At 38.0% G+C, this 21,298-nt stretch overlaps 1 protein-coding gene across 1 annotated transcript in view; it reads left to right on the top strand.

The window, feature by feature from the left end:
- Nucleotides 1-578: 578 nt before the first annotated feature.
- LOC122804503 (galectin-3-like) overlaps nucleotides 579-21,298 on the top strand; it is a 272,792-nt gene continuing 252,072 nt past the window's right edge. Inside the window, exon 1 of the mRNA XM_044074416.1 lies at nucleotides 579-773. The gene's annotated coding sequence lies outside the window, so the exon portion shown is untranslated. The remainder of the gene's footprint in view (nucleotides 774-21,298) is intronic.

Below are 21,298 nucleotides of genomic sequence, written 5' to 3' on the forward strand. Positions count from 1 at the left end.
CTATGAACCTAAATATTGACACCCCTCACTGTTTCTTACATATTCTGGAGATGTGCAGTGATTACCCTTAGCATACTGCAATTTTATTTGCAGCTGTCTACATGAGTGTGATCAGATTATTAATTTCAGGTTGTATGACTTATTTTTATTTAACTTTCCAACAAGGTACACATTTTAATCATATACTGATTTTCATTTATGACCAGACAGATTATAAAGAACACTGGAGCACAACAGCTGTATGTAAATACAAGGGAACAAATTAACAGTTGAAGCAATGATAGATAATGTATATCAACTATTTAAAAGCATTTCCATAAATTATGATTATTCTTCAGTGCAGTTCTAAACAGATACAGACTCAGCAGTAAAACACACCATATCCAAAGGACAGGATATCAGATTATTGTCAGAAGTACTGCTCAGGCAGAATGATATCACTGAAAGGGATCATGGCCTGAGGCTTGCAAGCGATAGCACTAACGATATTCAGCTATCCATTTCCCTTGGCTACTAGAATAACCACACCCAGCATTAGAAATTCTTTGTAGGTGCTAGCACTGTTTATTCCTCATACAGGTACATATAAATGCTCTACTAAAAGGAGTGGGTGGGAAGTTTAGCCTGAAGGAATAAACTGAAACAGCGAGTCAGTGGAAATCTGAGATATTAAATACACCCTCTGCTAGTTTAGTTCCTCCATTTAACTTGTTACTAAGGAGAACGAACGCACAAAGGGGGCAAAGGATTACATAGTGTTTCTAGAGAAACAGGTAAGCTGGTTTTGATCACTTTTAGTTAATGCATATACATTCAATATGCTTAAATCTTCTTTCCTTATTATGAATTTATTTGAGGAATTGATTCAACAGCATTAATAAAAGGGAACTTTTAAGTCATTATATTTGCTAGCCTTCTGAAAATAACTTGTCAACTAAATTTACATTTTGCACAGCAAAAAAAAAAAAAAGTCTGAAGCAAGAATCTTTGGACCTACTCACTGCTATATTTGTTACTTGTCTAATGCTCTTGTACCATGTAGTTTGAAATATTCTTATACACTAGATAAAAATTTTTGTATTTGGCAATGCATTGCATGTTTCTCATATAGAAATCAGTGTGGTTTCAGAGGCAAATAATAGTTTGATATGTTTATTTTCCTCTATAACTTATTCTTCCTGACTCTGTCTGTACCTCTTTAATTCTTACAATGGCACATTGACCTCAAAGAGCTCTCTTCTTCTTTTTGTTAGCGCCACTTAATTTAAAATATAGGATTTGTAAATGCTGTGTGTGCTGTTTCTAACCTGTAATTTCTTGACTTGTTACAAATCCTGGGACCTGTCTACTCAAGCTGTATATGAATATATAAGAATATATGTCATATATTCTGTATGTGTATGTTACCAGATATAATGCTTTATTGTATCTTTTGATATGTTTGTATTCATAGTATTTTCACATTTGTGGAGCATTTCCTCATGGGTCATCAAAGAAATTGGTCTCTGACTTCCTGAATCTTCATAAATAGATAGATACACAAGCAAACAGAAAAATAATAAAACAAATAAACATGTTTTCAGCTATAAATTATATACCGTGGAGTAATTTTCAGTTAGACTTTAGTTCCCAAGGGTTGCTATAACACTTGCTATAGCAACCCTTAGGAACTAATGCCTGTTGTTCAGTGTATATTTACAAAATCTTGAGTAAAATCCTCTTCATAAAATAAAATGGGTACCTGTATTCTTTGTCCGGAAAACACATTTTGAAGAAATTACTTCTGCTATATGATGTAGGCACTCTGATACAGTTTAAATTAAAATTAACTAATCAATTAATTTGTGCGATATTTAACTGTTGAACTAGGTTTCAGCTGCTGGTTACAAACTGAAAAAAAAAATGTTCAGCATTCTCAGTATACACAAGTCAGAGCTAGGTTAGGATTGTCTAAACTGGAGATTGAAGAACATATCTAGTAAGATTATTAGGTCATATGTTTTTTTCTCCAGGGTTCATGTCTGATATCTAATGAAACAATTTATGAAAATCCACCATCTTTAATTGCAAAATTCAGTAGCTGAGTGTACAGCAATATTATTATTATTGAAAGAAAGAGCAATCGTGTATTCAGCAAAGCTGAAGTTGAGCATATAACAGGATTCATGTTATGAAAGAAAGGCCTGCAAGGTACTCAGGCAAGCTGCGTTGTCATAAAGGTATTTCTAGGTGCTGTTTGAAACTGTTAACATACAAGACCAAAGCCTAGCAGTCCAGTAGTATCAGGTTACTGGACAAACAGGTTTTCTTTACTTCTGATTTTCTTTTCTGTTTTTCTTGTCCTTATTCAGTACCCACACCTGTTACTCTAGAGTAATGAAATCAAGTTACAAGTCACAGCACCGAGATAAATTCTTTCCCAAAACACAATCCATCCCAGATTGTCTCCATTAGTGTGCAACAGTATAATGCTAGTGTGAATGGCCTGATGTTTAAAAAAATATGTAGTCAGTGGAGTGCAGACCTGATGCACATTTGCCTTAAGGTGTGGCCACTTACTGATGCACATTGATCCAGCTTCTGGTATTTGGATCTAAGCTTGTCTAAAGGACATTGTATCTCTTAGCTCCCACATTTTGGTAAATTTTTTTCAGTAATTAATTGTTTTATATATATATATATATATATATAGAGAGAGAGAGAGAGAGAGAGGGAGAATAATTAGGAGTGCAAGTACATTACTCAGAGGCACATAAATATTTTATGCATTCCGATTTCTCTGTCATTTTTGTGTTGGTTGCTAACAATTTTTTTTTAGTTTATCATCACCAAAAAACAATGAATTAGTGCATCCAAGCATCAGAATTACTGTAAATATACTTTCTTCTTCTTATTATTATTAGACTAAAATAAATATACTTAAAGATACATTTTAATTGCATATTTAAAAAAAGGTTTGTTACAAAGTCTTGCAACAACAACAAAGAAAAATGGACTGCAAATGCTCAGTTGTATATGTTTGAAACCTGCACATAGCAAGTAAGTCAGTGAAATATCTCAAAATATTTATTTATTTATTTTTACAGGAGGCCTCCCCAACCCCCACTCCTCAAATTCATATATACCAGTTCCACTTTAGCACAGCTTTTGGGAAAAGAGAGTTTCCAAAACAGTGCTTCGTAACCAAGCAACTTACTTTCACAATATAGTGCACCAAGCACATGTGGGGAAGACTATAAAAATACATTTACATGTGAAAGAAAGTAAGCGATGCTTGGCAGTCTATATGTATTAAAAACATTTGGTTTCTAAACACTGTTTCATATACCTGTGGCATACAGATACAAGAAATGTACTCTAGTAATTTTACTTTAGTTCATAGACTGTGCTTGTAAATGTTCAAAATTTCCACAAGCTGAGACAGACATGACCCTTCCTCAAATTCAGTTTGTTACCAGTCTGTGTATTAGAATCAGATTTATTTCCTTATTATATGAAGTATTAGTAGTCAACATGGTGAGCACACAGAAACACAAACAATGCAAATACATAAACATGAAGCCAAGGAGACTGCTTCATTCATTTACTTTTACTTGGTCTCTGGATACCTATCATCTTTATAGCTACTGAGTAACAAATTTGTATATAAACACAGAAATCAAAGCTCCAATGTAACTTAATGAAACAGATGATAATGAGCTGCTTCTGATGAAGTGAAACGAGTTAAAAAATAAAGTGCTTTCTTGTATGACATCTGTAGGGCAAATGCAAATTTTCTCTCATTCTAGACTGTTACTGCACTTAAATATTTTTGTAGATTTCTTCGTCTCATTTCACATCTGTAAATGTTTCACAACATGATCTTACTTACTAAATTAACAAATAAATAAACAAATGACTAAATGTACAGGTGGAACATTTCAATACTCGCACAATGAATTAGTTGTTTGCCATCTGCCAAATGTTTAGATATTCTGTATCAAAGATCTGTAACTATTAAATTAATAATTAGTATAACTATTTATGGATTTATCATTTTATTTATTTGCTTGTTTATTTATCTGTCACTTTTAAAATCTCAGTTAAAAGGCTGCAAGAAAAAGAGGTTGTGGTTGTGAAGCTCCATATAACAGTCATACAGCAATAATTTTAGTTATAGTACAAATGTTAGAAAGCAGTCCTTTTTAGTGTTCTAATAAGTGACAATGCAGATGTTTGGCAGGATATGTATGTCAATTTTGCCATGACATGTATACATTGAGAGGGATGATGCATACAAGAAGACAGGAAACATGAAAATAGACCCTACAACAACATTACAGAAATGATCAGAAGTGTAACAGATTAATTAGATGATGAGAAATACATAATAAAGTGGTATGGAAAACATAATGAATGGATACAGCATTTTTGAAGAAATAAGAGAAAAAGGGTAAGAGTAGAAAGGGACAGAGGCAATTCTGTGAAGACCTAAGTACAAACCAGCTGGCCTAGTAAGGAGGTCTGGGGTGAACTAGGATGCATAACAAGATGCAGCCAACAATAAGAGGAAGTCACTATTATGAGTCAGGTGTGTATCATGTCCACCATGGAATATGCTTTTTAAAAAAATATTTTTAATTTATATAATGAGATATGTTACGATTACATTTTAAATGGCATATTTATCATTGCTTATGGTTATATATTGTGTTAAATAAGTGTTATTTGAAATAACTTTGGTTGTCTATTTTATCCTTAAGCATATCTTTTTATTTAAGTGAAAAATGTGCTGCCCAGACAAATATATACATGCACTGTGTGGCATATAGGAGGAATTAGGAAAGAATACATTCTGGAATCAGTTGTACAACTTCAAAAATTACAGTTACACCCCATGGTTACTATCCTTCTGTATAGAAAATGAGTAAGACTCCATATCAAGCACTACATTCATTCATTATAAACACAAAGATAGGACAACACAAGTGAGATTAAACAAAACTGATATATGTACACTTGAGAGAACAGAGAGAGGAAGTACATGACAGAAACTTTTCAGTAGTTGGTAGTGCAGTGACTGGGCCAGCAACGTTCCCAAGATGGACAATTCAATGTTGATGGTTTGCTCCTATTCATCCTTCATCTAGCTGTAACTTAGATCACAGGGTGGCAGTCAAGACTTTAACCATCTGTGAAACAGAGTTGGGTCAATGCATCAAATATATTAATGTAATCCAAATGAAAAGCAGTTTCAAAAGAATAGATGCTTCAAAACTAGAGGAAGACCTTTGAAGACAGAAGATAAACCTGAAACTATGCATATATATATATATATATATATATATATATATATATATATATAACAGGCGCCTTGTGCCTATACCATTATAAGTAGTACTAATGTTTGTTTTGTTGTAACCCAACATGGTCTAATAGAGGCAGACTTAGTGATAACAAGATTTTTTTTGCTCAGTTTTCTGTTTCCCAGAATACACTATGCCAAAAATAAAATGATCACGTACTACCTCCTTCATGCAAGATCTTCTCTGCATTTACTTAGAATGACAGTACTTTGAAGTAATACTTACTTTGAGGATCTTTGGACAGAGTGCCTGAAACTTTTGTTTTTCTAGAGATACTCCCTAGTCTTTGTTTTTGTCATGTTTTAAACAAATTGTAATAAACCGTTTGTTTTTGATTTTTCAAAAACTAGTCATCAGACAGCTTCTCATTCTGTTTACATCAATGGTATCAAGTTCTTTCACTGTGACATTACACAATAAAACAGTTGAAAATCCACAGGAGCCTGATCAGTTTATGACCCTAGAGAGATGGAAAGAAAAATGGGCTTTAAACACTTTGCTATGTGAGACTTTTTTTCTAGGCCAAAAAATGACTATCTGACATGTAAAATGATAGAAGAGTGAGGAAGATAAATTCTTAAAGAAAGTATCGTAAGATTTCAGTCAAACCTCCCACATTGCCCTGACAAAGTAGAGTAGCATGGCAGTGTCATAGTTATTCATTTTATAATAGAGTAGTTGATATGATCCTTGAATCAATTTTCAGCTATGACCTATGGCACTAAGGTCAATACCTTGCATATTTTGAGTGGTGCTTTCAAATGCTCTATTAATGTCTATGAAAATCAAAACCATTACCTTTTTAGTATCCAAAGCAGTGCAGATTTTTTTGGTTGTTGTATATATAGCTGTTAGTGTATTCTAGCCATTCCAAAATTTATGTTCAGAGTAAGTTAATAAGCCATACTTATTTAAGTGCTCAAATAGCTGATTGTAAAGGATCCTTTCAAATATTTTGTTTAGGAATCATGGAATAGGTAAGGGTCTAACATCAAGGGTGGAGAAGGAGAAGGATATTTGGAGATGGGGATAACGACAGCATGTTTGAACTCTGGAGGGACTGTAATTTTGGTAAAAGAGAGGCTGAAAATGTAGTTTAGATAGAGGGAAAGTCGCTACTTTGAGGAAAGCTAGATGTATACCTTTTTAGTTTCAGAGTCTAATCTTTCTAAAGGTTATGGCTGTTATTTCTTTAACATAGAATGTTGGGTCCAGAAGGCTGTCTTGAGTTGTATGTGGTGCATCTTAGCTGTGTACCGTGGAGTTAGGTGGTTGGGTAGTTGTATAGATGGAACAATACTGTGTGTGAAAGGAGTGGGGGAAGGTACTTAGTGAGCTGATATTGGTTCTGAAAAGTTGTCGGTCAGATTCAGTCAGTGTGGGAGAAGACCTGCAGTTCTTATTGCTTTCAAATTAATATGTATTTTATTATTTCTAGAAATGTTGAGGCCTGTTACATGTTCCTGTTTGTTCCTGCTGAAAGTAGATTTGACTTCCTTCATAGTACGTTTGCAATTCTTTTTGAATGTGTTGAGTACCCAGAAATTGTAGGTTATTGGCTGTTTGGGCAGTTTTTCCATCTCTTTCAACTTTCTGGTTTAAAAGCCAGAGTTTGCGCTTGTTTTCCACCTTTCCTGTAACTAGCCTAGTCCAGCTGCAGATGTGCTGTATCCAGGACTGTTTGTAAGCTTCTGAGCCCCCCAAGCCTTTCTGTGTTGGAGGGAAGCCTTCTAGCTTATCAGTAGAAGTGGTAAGCACTAGGTAGCCTATCTACCACAAGAGGAGTGGTTTCTGGCCCAGAACTTGTAGTTTATTGGCCGTTTGGGCAGTCTTTTCCATCTCTTTCAAATTTCAGGCTTAAAAGCCCCCATTTGTGCTTGTTTCCCACCTTTCCTGTAACTAGTCTAGTCCAGATACAGATTTGCTGTATCCAGGACTGTTTGTAAGCTTTTGAGCCCCCCCAGGCCCTTCTGTGTTGTAGGGAAGACTTCTACCTTATCAGTGGGAGTGGTAAGCACTAGGTAGCCTATCATTGGCCGTTTGGGCAGTTTTTCCATTTCTTTCAACTTTCTGGTTTAAAAGCCCATGTTTGCATTTGTTTCCTGCCTTCCCTATAACTAGTCTAGTCCAGATACAGATTTGCTGTATCCAGGACTGTATGTGAGCTTCTGAGCGGTGCCAAAAAGTCTGCCCTTCAATTTTCCCCTTAGATCTGCTTGTTCTCCTCTTCTGCACTTTTACTAGCTTATTAGTCTAGTACTTTACCAGACTTCTTGTAGCAATTATTGTAGCATACAAAATTGCTACCAGCACTATACATTCTATAAGGAAACAGCTCCAGTACTTATTATTTATGCCCACCCCTCCAGGCATGTCTAAAGGTCAGTTCCCTGTGCTTTCTCCTATTAACCTGGTGAACTTGGGCATCCTGAGGCAATGTAGCAACTGCCTCATGTACACTGACAACCCTGTCCTCTTACCTCCCAACACTCAGACTTGCTAGAGATGCACTTATATATCCAAATTGGAAGCCACGCACTCTTCAGCCAAGTCTGGAATAGCTGGTCAAGAGGAGAAGTTCAACACTTGCGCCACACTACATGGAACACATAGCCCTCCAGAACACACACCAGCACTGCCTTCACATAAAAACACAAACCACACACCCACCTTCACTTAGGCTCTCAATAATAACCTACCCAAACAGCAGAGACCTCCAAGGCAGAATGCACTGGACCACCACAACACAACACTAATCACGAGACACATAACTCTCATAAACAGTGTGCCACTCAACCAAAGCCCCTAAGGCAAAACAGCATGCCCAACACACTAGTCATAGGTGACTCTATAGTGAGGCACACTGATGTCCCACTCACTAGGTTGAATAAGGAGAAAGTAACAGTCAGCTGCCTGTCGGGTGCCAGGATCTGCCTCATAATGAACACACTCAGGTCCCTCAACAGCAGGTACAAATATAACTCTGTCATTGTACATGTGGGTGTGAATGGCCTGAGACGTACCTCCCTGGACTACATTAAAGGAGACATGGAGGAGCTCTCGGATTATTTAGCTCAGGAGGGTATGATCCTAGCCCTGAGCAACCTCCTACCATCACCCAGAATGATACCACAGTACAAGCAGAAAATGACTGAAAAAAACAAAAAACTTCTAAGCGTTTGTTTTTCTTTCTCTTTTCCCCATACCTTCCTCTAACTTAAATAATTAACTCTGGAAATGCATCAGCTTAGGGAAAAGAACAAACTTTAAGAAAAAATATATATGTATTTATGGATGTATATCATCAACTGGCAAAATGCTGAGCCGCAAACATCAAAATATCAGCAAGAAAAATACCAAAACCAACAAAATCACAAAAGCATACATTTTTTAAAGTTAACTACAGATCAAATAACATTGGATCTAGAAAGATGGAGTAAATTGAAGTTACCAATGATGGCAAGAGCAGCAATTATAAGAATGAATGTTCTTCCCAGAATGTTATATATTTTTAGAGCTGCACAACTCAGAATTACGGAAACATTCTTTGAATAGCTTCATATAGGATTGGGGAGATTTCTTTGGGAACCCAGGAAGACGAGAATATCATATGAAAAATTGATGGCTCCAAAAAATAAGGGGGGCCTGGAGTTACCGGATTTTGAAATTTACTATTTAGTGATTCAGGCCAACAGGATTTTAAAGACGTCTTACTTCGACAGTGATAGTAGAAATTGGACACCCAAATGGGTGCTCCTAACGTATAAGCATATAAGTGAAGTGGGAGTGAATGTTAAAGCATTACCCTTTCTGAATAATCGAACAATGAGTAAATATAAGTTAATGGAGCACATCAAGAGCTATGTAACGGCAATTCAAACTCTTTTTGCTTCCTTAAACTTACTACAATATATGATGGTTTTCCAACCGTTTCATGGAAACCCAAACTTAACAATTGGTAGTCAATTGATAGATCTAAAGAAATTCCCCTTAATTAAGGAGTTAACTGTACTCGATTTATATCCTTTTCTAGGAGTAGCAGTACATGATATTTTAAGAGAAATGGAACTTCCTATTTCCTATTTAATTATTGTAAGACAGCTAAAAGACTTGGTAATAAACTATTTTAATAACTTTGAAATGAAAGGGGAGGACTTAATCACTTCTCGTAATCTGTGGGAAGCGCTGTTGCAGGATAGAAAATATATAACCGCAGCATATAAATTGATAAGAGAGAGGAAGTACAACAATTATATTCTTTTATCGAGTTACTTGAGGGAGAAATTGGTATTGTCAGATGACAATAAGATATTGGAGGCATTTAGTTTAACGTTAAAGTCCGTATCCCTTCAAAAATTGGTATTTACGCAGCTGATGATATTTAACAACGCATACTATACTCGTCTCACTCTTCACAAATTTGATGCGAAGAATTCACCCAAATGCCCACAATGCTTAGATCAGACAGCGGATTTGCTTCACATGTTCTGGAGTTGTAAGTGCATTTATAAATTGTGGAATTCACTAAAATTGCAGTTACAAAAAATGGGCTACCAAAACTCAACACTCTCTTGGGAGTTTATGATTCTTCATATTCCCCCGGAGAATTTAGATAAATCAAAAAGGATTGTAATTATGAATATTTGCTTATTAATGAAATTATATATAGCCAAGAATTGGTTGAACCCAGCCCAGACATCGTGGGAAAATTTCAGATTGTTGGCAATAAAACACATCTTAGCGCATAAACTGTTAATTAGTGACCATAAGAAACATATCAACAATATAAAAATATGGGAGCAAATTTTTAATATTGTGTTGGCTTAGAGGTTCCTATCCACTTTTTCTCGGGACCCAGAGTACAGTGTAAAATCAATCTTAGACTAGATAGAGGAGGTAGAGAAAATACAGATTGTTGGCTTTGATTTGTTAATGTTGTTTTTTTTTCCTTTTGATTGTTAGTGCTGTACCTATGATTAATACATGAGGTTGACATATAATGTGAAGTTAACCAATGGAAGCATTTTGTATATATTGTGCATAGTGTGTGAATTTGTAATATGGTTGTGAAAAACAATAAAAAATGATTATTGAAAAAAAAAAAACAAAAGCATAATTTTTGCTCGGGGGCTTTTCCCACTAACTATATGTATTAACTCTGAGATCACACTACTGTAGGGAAAGGTCAAATTCCTCGATCCCTGCTGTACCTCAGTCTCAAACAACTTTTCTGTTGTCTTCTATTTTTTGCTGTTTTTGACTTCAATGTCTGCAGCTTGATATATATATATATATATATATATATATGGTTCTACCTGACTTCGACAGCGCAGAAGACCGACAGCGAATTGAGCTCCAGAAGATCGAAAACGAAGAAGACCGACGCGAATCGCGGGTTGCAGAACATCGACAATGCAGAAGACCGACACGACGGATGACAACACCAACGCCGAGGATGCCGACATGGGGAAAGGCTGTGTGAGTATGCGGTAGTGACGGACGTTCGGGTGCGAGGCAGGTAAGTGTGGAGATTGACGGTCTGTGGGGATAGGGGTGGGTTAAGTGAGTTAGGGTTAGGATGCGATAGGGGTGGGTTAAGTGAGTTAGGGTTAGGGAGCGATAGGGGTGGGTTAAGTGAGTTAGGGTTAGGTGGCGATAGGGGTGGGTTAAGTGAGTTAGGGTTAGGGAGCGATAGGAGTGGGTTAAGTGAGTTAGGGTAAGGGAGCGGTAGGGACAGGTTAAGTGAGTTAAGGTTAGGGAACGGGTAAGTAAATGTGCAATAGTGACGGACCTTAGGGTTAGGGTAAGGTTTAGTGTGGGCTTGTAAGGATTTTGGTGTGCTTGTGTTGTGTGTGTGGTTTGTGGAATGGGGATGTGTTTTGTTTTTAATAATTGTTATTGTGGTGTGTGCAGTGTATGGGGTTTCGTGTTTGTGTACCGTCGGTTATTTCGTTGTCGGTTATGTGTGGTTTCGTGTTTATGGACTGTCGAATATGTGGTGTCGGTGATGTGGTTGTCGGTGTTGTGTGGTTTCGACTATGTCAGGTAGAACCATATATATATATATATATATATATATATATATATATATGGGTCTACTGCTTTACATCAAAAGTACACTTCTTCGAAATAGAGCAGCAGACCCACACTTCAGCAAAAGTTCACTTCAATGAAAGTGCACTTTCGCTGAAGTCTAATTCCCCGGGTGACCCACAAAAAAAAAACACTGTGCCCCCCACACCCCCCTACTTAAATATACCAACTCCGAGATCGCACTACAGCGTGGAAAAGGGAGTATTCCCATTCCGCGCTGTAGTGTGGCTGCTGAAGTCAATGTTCGAAGTTTCACTACTTTGAACAAGTGGACTCGGTGAAGTGGGTTTCGAATTAGTGAAACTTCGAACATATTACGAAAATGACATCAGACGTCTGGCATACTAATTAGGTTATAATGTCGAATCTGTTAGTCAAATTCAACAGATTCGACATTTATGTCAAAACTCAGCCATGATATACACACACACACACACACACACACACATATATATATATATATATATATATATATATATATATATATATATATATATATATATATGCATTTATATTACCCTATTGTACGATATAAATAGCGAACGCTATTTCATTGTACCTAAAATATCTAAACCACAAAATATCGAGCACACGGAACAACAAATTTTTTCCCAGGGAAAAAATTTGCTGTTCCGAAACACATACACACAACACAACCACACCAAAATAAATAAACCACACACATACACTTAACAAAACCATAATTCTAACCCTACACTACTACCTATCCACTCACCTTAACCCAACCCTAACCCTAAAACCCCTAACTACCGCACAATCACCTTACCTGCTCCCTAACCCTAAAGCCCCTAACTACCGCACACTCACCTTACCCGCTCCCTAACCCTAAAGTCCCTAACTATCGCACACTCACCTTACCCACTCCCTAACCCTAATGTCCCTATCGCACACTCACCTTACCCTGATCCGTTCCCACACTTACCTTAACCCAGTCCGTAACCTCCGTTTGCATACTTACCTTAACCTGGTCCATAACCTTCCCACCACAGTAGAGTAAATAGCGAAGCCATGGAACAGACAACCAAAATCTTACCCTAGGTAAGATTTCGAAGTTATGTGGCTTCGCTATTTTGAGTTTTTGACAAAAACGGATCGGTATTATAGCATTCAAAGTTTTGAAACTTCGATGCTATAATATAGACCCATATATATATATATATATATATATATATATATATATATATATATGTATATATAGGTTCATAGGACAATACTAGGCTATAGGTCCGGAGGCCCTTATAAGCCTAGCGAAGAATTTCACCCATGTTCCTATAAAGTCAGCACCTGTTTTCCCTGTCCAGCAGGGACACAGGTGGGATCCCAAGGGTATATTGTCTGTTTCCCATCCATATATATGTATGTCATTTTCAATTAACTATGTTTGAAAAAAATGAATGAATTGAAGTCACAGTTTTATCAAAATGAATGATAGCAAGCCGATAGGTAATGGAATGGACACACTAGAAGGACTATATGTTCTTCAGATTCCAGCAGGTTCTGTATTTCTATATCATCTTAAAGCAGTACTGCAGCATATGAAAAACTTGAGTGAAAATTTAGAAAAATGGGTATCATCTTTGTGGGTGGGAAATGCAAAAGGGCTGGAAAATTTAAAAAACTTACAGCAAACAAGGAAAACAGTTGTGGAGCACAGGCTTAAAGATGCAGAGAAGGGTTTAGTCTTTATTCTTAAAATAACCTAAAAAAATTGCCTTACAAACAGAGATGGGATGTGCATAAATTAAGTTTTATAGCCACAGTAAATTCAAGCCAGTTGGATAAAAATATGTAGGAAGCAGAAATATGAGTATTTTCACCAACTCACATCTGATGTGGCATCATTAAAAGACAAAGCTCATTAAGTATGTTTGTTTGCCTCAGATAATACATGTGGTTCTGGACTGCAAATTGCTGCAACAAGTAGAAGTCCCCCCTTTGGTGTGGATCCTTTTGCAGTCATTCCGCTTAACTAACTTATGGCCAGCCCTGATTATGTGCAGTGGATTGTCAGCTCATTGCTACTGATAAAATTTAATACAGAGGCTGTGTGAAAAACATTTCAAGGTGGTGAAGCTATATATAATTTTATAACAAGTTTATCTAGTTGGGTAAAATATTAATCAAGAAACTACTTTTATAGACAGTAGATTAAGCAAAACAACTGGTAGGCACCCCAAGAGTGTATTTATGATAGAAATATTTACCCATAATTACCCTGAATATTTAAATGATATCACAGAATCATGACTTGAGAGCTTTAGGTATAGTCTAGTATGATTAACCCCCCACACCCCCCACCCTCTGTGTAGCTAGAAGAAACGTTATGTTTTTTGTATTCAAGGTGGACCTGTTATAGGCTACATTTAGGATGTGATCACCAGTACTTCAGGAAGGCCCATCTACATGTTTATGCTTCTGTAGTGAGTGGTCAAGACTAAATCCAGAATAACTTCACAAATAAGTTGGTTTTGCACAATGCAGTCCTAAGTCTTTCTCAGGTGATATTGTCATGAATGCTGTCCTTGTTGTGCTTTCAGTATCAATCATGAAGGTTTTCTTCCTTTTCTGTGCTTTAAGGATTCTATCTGTCTGTCTGTCTGTCTCTCTCCATCATTTTACATCTTTTTCCTCACTACAACAATTTTATAATGTGCATGTTTATATTCAAGCATACATAAAAATGCAAAACTCTGTACTGATTGACCCACGTTTATAATAAAAGCAGATGGGATAAAATGGAAAACTTCAGCACTGTGCTGTGTACGAGGAGGCCCTTCTACAACCATGTCTGTTCTCTAAATTGAGTAAAAGCACAGCTGATAGCTTCAGTGCAGTGTCTAGGAATTTTTTTTATTTACTTTATTTATCTATTTAACATTTGTGTACCGGGAAAGTCCAACTTGGAATGTAGCCAATTTTCAGCAGAGGCCTGGGGAGAAATGCTCCAGACATGTCTTTGTAACTAGGAATGAGTTAGATATCACTGCCAGATGTGTACAGCAGGGAAATAATATGCAAATGGAAAATAAACTAGCACCTGTAGTATCTGCAAACTCATTTTACTAACCACAGTATCCTGTGAAATAACAATATGTCTCTTTCCCTCTTTTTTGTCCGTCTCTTTCTCTCTCTACTCTCTTGGTCTCTCTGTCTCTCTCTCACACACACACACACACACACACACACACACACACACACACACACACACACACACACACACACACACACACACACACACACTTCTCCATGTGTGTAAGTGTGTACACTTCAAGATCTTTTCAAGCATGAAACTGAGTATGCCAAAGAAAACATAAAAAATATGAATAGGCAAAAAATACACAGACATAAATTTGGAATGGCAGGTGAGATTTTCACCTCAGAGGAAACATTTTGGTTAGACACTATTACTGCTATAGTTTTGTTCACAGGTTGATATGTACTTACTAGGCTATTGTATGTGAGGATTTTAAAAAACCTAATCTTATTTTCCCATGCTAGTTTTACCCCTTTCATTTCTGGGTACAAATCATCTGGCAGCAGGAAGAATAAAGAAATTTTAGGGCATTTACTTGTTGCCCCATCCATGAGGGAAATGGGTGCTAAACCAGGGGTGAATTTGTAGTTTCTTATCCATTCATCCAAATTACATTTGAATAGAGTAGCAGACATAGTTTGCTTTATGTGTAGTGGAAGATGGTTCCATGGTAGTTATCCTTTGTGATACAAACTTATCCCTCTAACATGCTCTATTTAAATTGCAAGACTGTTTGAGATCCCTTCAGTGGGTGTTTGTGCAACCATTGGACTTGAGAATGTGTACTAGATCTGACAGGATAGGGTCTGTTGGAGATCTACATGTGAACCTGTTAGTACCCTGTATGATAACATGAAGAGGGACAAGGCTTTGAGGCAGCCTACATAGTTTTGTGATTTAGACTCCTTGATTTTTTTTTAGTGAGAAAGCTTTGTGTTCACTCTAGTTGTGTTAAGTGTTTGGACAGATACATGCTGAATGAGGCATTATATTCAATGATCAGCCTGATGAGTGTCGAGTACAGTGGAATCAGAGCCGTAGCCAGCTCATCTGGCACCATGTTAGTTCTGTAATGTCCTCACACTGAAGTGAGGAACAAAAGAAGGAGGGCTCTTGTCCAGTGTGGTGTACCTCCCTGGAGAACCCTGTTGCCTTCATGCCAATGTAAGGCGGAAAAACAAAAACAAAAAAATCAAAATCAAAAAAGCCATTCGCTGCACTCGCAATTGTGCCCCCAACACCTTGGGCCCTGGGCAACTGTCCCCCTTCACTTCACCTCAGCTATGCATCATTCCTTTAGATATAAGATGTGCAAAGATATAAACCATGCAATAAAAAAGACTTACAATGGTAGATACACGGTGATCAAAGGACAGTTCATTGTTGACAGAGTTTCCCAGATCCCTGACTACAGGATCAATTTTCAGGAGTGAGTTGTTGATGTGATTGCTACAAGAAAAGTCATGCTAGCTGAAGGATACAGTTATATATTTCTTCATATTTAGTTTTAGTCCATGGTTTTGACACCAGCTACTTGTTTGGGAAAGGCCCTGTTGGAGGATTTTGGTGTCCTCTGAGGAGTTTATGATGGCACCAAATTTACAGTCTTCTGCAAACTTGGTCAGTCTTAACATTTGCTTTGACCTGTGAGAAGTAAATGCCAAGGAGGAGTGGTCCAATGACTGAACACTGGGTACAGTGCTACTGACAGGACTTTTGAAAACTGACCCATATTGGTAAGGACCAAGTCTAATATGTTATCCCTCCTGGTTAGAGTCTGGACTAACCGGTCAAAAGAGTTTGTATTGATGTAGTACAGAAATTTCTGGGCATGCATGTTTGTGGATGTTTATGTTTCCCTGTTAATGATAGACATACCATAAAATCATAACTGGGGCACAAATTAACACTACTGGTAAAACCATATTTAATACTGTAGAATGCCAAGTTTTAAATACAGCGATACAAAAATGTGAGTGACAGGAATGCAGATTGCATGTAAATTATGTGAAGGCATGAGTAGGGATATGTATAAGTAAGTGCATACCAAAAAATAAAAGTACACTACAAAAAAATAACAAGTTTATATATGGTATAAATTCTATCCAAATGACATTTACTTTGGTTGTAGGCTGCCATTGAGAGGGGTCTATGTTAAATCATCGAACACTTAAAAAAGCAAACGATTTATCAAACCAATATAAGCGAAAGCTTACAATCTCGAGCGCTTAGAACAGCAAGGGAAAAAATTGCTGTTCCGCAAAAAAAGAAAATTATAAAACATTACATAAAGTGGGTGGCTTGAGACACACGGATACTCACATGTATTCTTATTACATGATTTTGTAGTCTGTTATGCACAAAGGCTTGCCTACTCTCCAAATGTATGTCGTTTTACAGTGCTGAGGTCGTTACTGTTATCATTATTCATGAAGTCCCTCTTCACCAACCTCTCCATCTAAATTTGTTGTTTTATGCTGATGATATCATCATGACACAACTATCTAACTCAGACCAACTTATCAAAATATCAAAGCTAAAGCACCTGTCACCACTCAAAAAAAAAAGGTGTAATCGAAATGCCTCATTGAAAATTTCAACAAAACTAAATAAAAAATTCTGGGAACCAAGAGTAATTAGGTACTGTTCCAAATGAAATGGGAACTGGCAGCTCACATGTACTCAGAACTGAGCATGTCTCTCATTTTGGGTGTCTGGTCTACAGTTCAAATCTCAAGATTATATTCTGTCGTGTTCTTGACCTGAAGTCATAGTAAGTATGAATCAACTTTTCTCCCAACAATTTCACATCACATTTCACAAGATACAAGAAATTATATTGGCAAGGGGCACTTATACCTATCATTAAATATGAGACACTAGTTTTTGCTTATGCTTCATCTTCTAAGGACTGCATCAGTATACAAGCTGTCATCAACAGAAACTGCAGATTTATCCTGCTCACTCCTTAGCTGCCATTCCATTATATCACCTTATCCAGGAGCAAGTGGATACATGTGAAGCAAAAAGCAGATCTGTTAAGAGGCTTATTTTCAAATTAGTAAAATTCAGTTGCTGGTTCAGTGGACCTTCACAAACAAAATAAAACCAAAAATCCACAATGCACTATATTTCAAATAAAAGTGAGTTTTCATGAAGTGCAATTGTACTCGCTATGTACGAGACTTCTTCAGAAAAATTAAAATACCATAAAACTGACCCTTATGGAAAAATTCTTGTCTATTGTTTCATGTTTTGTTCAGTAAATTAAAACACACACCACATTTCCATCATTTATTAAAACCCCTTTTTACCTTTCAAACACATTTTATACTGATATTGCCATTCATGCCTGGGGATGTCTGATTTTCTCAAAGTCCTTTTTTTTCTAAAGCACTATCCGCGGTGGTGGTGCTGCGGTGGCATTGTCACCTCACAGTAAGACACTGTCCGGTTCGACTCTCAGCTAGAGCGTCTTCTGCGTGGAGACGTGTGAATGGGCGTTCCTTCGTTGAAGGTTGTGCCTCAGGGCTGGCAACTCGGTTCGTAAAAATCAACTGCCAATCATTAGCTGACTGGATTTCCACTGTGGCGACCCCTAACCGGGAAAAGCCAAAAGACACAACAAAATGCAGTATTAACACTCCCACTTCCATTCGCTGATAAAACATAAATAACAAAAAATGGGAGTGTTTTAAATCAGTTCTCACATTCCCTAAATATCTGCACAGGGCACTTTTCACTTTTTGCATAAATGTACCTCTGTATGTGTTGTGATGGTTTTAGTTTCCTTTTGAAGACATGCTGAAGCCTGAACCATTCACCAGCATTTGAATTTTACTGGTTGTTATGTTTGGTTTTGGTGATAGATGATGGCCAAGGCAGCAGTATATAAATGCCTTTGAGATTTACTGTACATACTTTACCTGATGAACTGTTGAAAGTCTTAAGGGTATTTGAGTATCTCACATGTCTGAATAAAGAATAGCAGCTAGCAGAACCATAGCAAGAAGGGGGCAACAAGGGTGTCTGCCCCAAAGCCAATCTGTTAGGGGCATGACTGGCAGTAGACGTCAGTGGTACAACTGCACAAAGCTGAGTGAAAGTGCCACTATTCATTTAAGCAGCCAAGTTAACATCATAGCTGATTAAGCTGGGCTTAAGTAAAATGTCCTCTGCAGACCACCTCAAGGCTCTATCCCTGTATTCTGTCTCCTACAGGCCTTTGAGGGGAGATCTATGCCTGATGTAGAGGGCATTGTTAGACCCCACTCTGCTGAACCTCCTGCATATCTGCAAAACAAGCAGCACCAGAATTACCCATTCTAAAGACTCAAACCTTGTCTGTGATATAAATAGAACCTGCTGGAGAAACAGGTATGTATCCCAGAGACCACTCCATCACTGGAATAGGCTCCCCATCCATGTGAAGCAGAGTTCCTCCCTAACCCAATTCAAGTACAACTTGAACAATTGGATGGGGAACAGAAAATTCATCCCTGGTTTGGCACTATGTCTCTAATGGACTCAGGCAACATGTAAATGTTTCATCTTCCAGGCCCTAGCTTGTAAATGTTTCATCTCCCAAGTCCCTGCTTACACTTATCAAGGGTATCAGAACTTGTCAGAGATTGAAGATGCATGGCTAGGCTTAAAAAGGCCTTGTGGTCGTTAGCCTAGTAAACACCTATGAACCTATAAATTATTTAAGACTACTGCCATGTGTTGTATAGCTCTGTAGCAAGAATAGAAAAGAGCTACTATGTTACTACATCGTTACAAAGTACCTCTTTGCCTTAATTTTTTATTTATTTTTTTGCTTATTAGTTCTTATTAAGAGGATGCCAGCTTGGGGGTTCCCAGAGTGACAACTGTCCCAGTTACAGGTCTGGTAGCTGGATCCAAAAGAAAGTATCCAAGTAGGCAAAAGAATGCCTCCCTGAGGTCTATACCTGAGTCTCACGAATGCCTAGCATAGCCTGTCCTGATGATATGAGCTGTCTGGTGGGTACACAAGTGGAGCAAGTGTTCCTGCAAATAGACAAGGCCCAGGCCAGGGTGGGCATGATAACTAAAAACTAAGATTTGAAGGACTGATCTTTCCTAAGCAACAGCCATTGCAGGCCTTACAGCACAGGAGTGATATGAATGGTGTAAGAGACAGCCAACAGTCTGACAGAGGCGATCTGTACCGGCTGGAATCTGACATGGTCACTATCACTAAGTCCAAAGTAAAATGCATTGTAGTGATGCAGACATGATGATGCCAACTTATGACTCAGTATACTAAGCTGCAAAACTCTGCGAGTGCGTTTCGCATCAGAGCTAATCTGATTAGTAAATGTCTCTGCAGCTCCCCCTTAAAGGAAAGCACCACGCCACCTTCATCAGTGTATATTCCCCCACCATGACAAATCCAGAGGAAATTAAAGACAAGTTTTATGAAGACTTGGAGTTCCTCATAGCACCTGTGCCCAAGGTGGATAACCTCATCATCTTAGGTGACTTCAAGTGCCAGAGATGGTGCAGACTACCAGACATGGGAGGGTGTCATTGGGAGGAATGGAGTCTGCAAAAGTAACAACAGTAATCATCTACTTCTGAAGACCTGCACAGCTCATGACCTGTTGATCACAAACACAGTCTTCCGCCTACCCAACTGTAACAAGATGTCCTGGATGCATCCACACAGCAAGCACTGGCATCTCATTGATTATGTTATAGTAAGGAGAAGGGACAGGCAGGATGCTAGAGTGACTAAGGCCATGTGTGGCGCAGACTGCTGGACAGACTACAGACTCATCCTCTTAAAACTCAACATTCACATTCAGCCTAGGCAGCGCCCGCAAGGGGAAAAAGACCAATAGGTGCCTGAATGTCAGCAAGTTAGAACAGCACTCTGTGCGCCAGAACCTCAGGGAGGACCTTGACAGTATTTATTTATTTATTATTTATTTGTTTATTTGCAGATGTTCTTCATGTTTCACTGTTGCAGCCATTACATTTGGGTTATCTGCTTGCAGGTAGCCCTCAGTCGGCCTGATTAACAGAGTCTTGGGTCGTGTGTCAGTTGCTGTCCCTTCTTCCATGACGTCAGGTCATCAGGGGTATAAAACATGCAGCCAACGCCATTACATCAGTCTTTCTTGCCGTGCAGTGCTTGAAGCAAAAGCAGTTTGCAAGTGTCAGTCGGCCGACTCCTGAAATTTTCGTTTACGAGTTTCAGAACCGCAGTCTTCAACTAAAGCTAAGTACCCCGTTGGGGAAACTTTTTTTGCTCCTTACCGATGTCAGTAAAAGTTAATAATTGCATTACTTGTGGAAAGCAAATACCTCATAAAGGTTTTCATTCGTACTATGTTCCTTGCCTAGACCCTGACCACGATGTACCTTGCTATCGGTTTTGTGTTTTATTTAATCAGCGCACTATCCATCGTTGGTATATTTTCGCCTCTAAATTAATTATCCAGAAATGTCGTCAGTTAGCCATCCGGCTACCAGGATTCCAAAAAAATGCAAAGATAAAGACAGAGACTGGCTGCCGAGGTCCAAAACTGCCGACGACGCTTCTCCTAAGCCAGTCGCCACTTCGCCGGTACCAGTGAGGCGCTTTCGCAGCCCCTGATACCTGCTACTTCTGATTCGCAGGCCTCTACTGAGATCCATTTGCAGTCTGGTATGCCGCGAGATACTTCAACTATGGAACCTGCGGATGTCTCTACCTTGGATGGGTCCGGAGTCGCTGTGCAGGCACCGGCTTCTGAGGGTGTATTCAGGCCTACGGAGTTGCACATTAAACCAACTC

Source organism: Protopterus annectens, chromosome 6.part0, assembly GCF_019279795.1.
Source record: "Protopterus annectens isolate FY-2018-M chromosome 6.part0, PAN1.0, whole genome shotgun sequence".
Taxonomy (NCBI): Eukaryota; Metazoa; Chordata; order Ceratodontiformes; family Protopteridae; genus Protopterus; species Protopterus annectens.